We start from the raw sequence: 1,193 nt of genomic DNA, 5'->3' as shown, positions 1-1,193 counted from the left end.
GTAATATTGATCCAGTGTCTGTTTTTCTCTGGTGGGACAGGTGATGTGCTGGTAAAAGTTTGGCACTGCACCTTTGAGGTTAGCGCTGTTAAAATCACCAACCACAATACTTGAGTGCCAGAAGTTCCAGGTTAGGTGTGCAGGAGCGTGCAAGAGTAACGACGTTGGTATTATCACACCAGCTGCTGTTTACCATCATGCACACACCACCTTCTCTTGACTTTCCCGACTCCATTGTTCTGTCCATGCGGTGTACCGAGAAGAACTGAGGTAGCCATGGCACAAGTTTAATTTTGTGTTCAGAAAACCATTTTTTTTGTGTTCATCAAATCATTGGAGCTGATGGAAATTGGCAGTGGAAGACAGATTTTGATTTAAAATGTCCTGGTATTTCATGTAGTTTACAATACCATGTACTTTAACAAGAGGGCGGCACGGTGGCTAAGTGGGTAGCACTGTCGCCTCACAGCAAGAAGGTCCTGCATTAGATTCCCAGGTGGGGCGGTCCGGGTCCTTTCTGTGTGGAGTTTGCAAGTTCTCCCTGTGTCTGCGTGGGTTTACTCCGGGTGCTCCGGTTTCCTCCCACAGTCCAAAGAAATGCAAGTGAGGTGAACTGGAGATGCTAAATTGTCCATGACTGACTGTGTTTGATATAAACTTGTGAACTGATAAACCTTGTGTAATGAGTAACTACTGTTCCTGTTATGAATGTAATCAAAGTGTAAAACATGACGTTACAATCCTAATAAACAAACAAATCATAGTTAATAATGGGCTTAAGTTTTTTCCATGTAGGCATACTTTTATTTTATGACAAACAGTTGTACTCTGTATGACTATGTATGTGACAAATAAACCTTGATTTGATTTGTAGCCAAAAAGCTCAATTGTTCCCAAAGCTCAAAGTCCCAGTAATGTTTAACAAACTTGCTTGTATTCATGGCTAAATGACAGTAAAAGCTTAATGGAGGATTTTTTCCTCTGAATTAATTACTTTGATTGTGTTTTTCAGTGTGATAATAATCTAATCCATTAAAAGACAGATAGTTATGGTGTCAGTGATTATGATGGGAACTGTAATCTCTGTAAGTTCTGTATAAGATCATGTTTATCAGCTGGTCCTGCAGTGTGTTGATTAAAACATGGTTTGTGGTTTATGCACAGATTGTCTACAACTAAGAAACAGGAGAAGT

This window comes from Trichomycterus rosablanca, chromosome 2 (genome assembly GCF_030014385.1).
Source record: "Trichomycterus rosablanca isolate fTriRos1 chromosome 2, fTriRos1.hap1, whole genome shotgun sequence".
NCBI lineage: Eukaryota > Metazoa > Chordata > Actinopteri > Siluriformes > Trichomycteridae > Trichomycterus > Trichomycterus rosablanca.
This window is presented reverse-complemented; position numbering follows the sequence as displayed.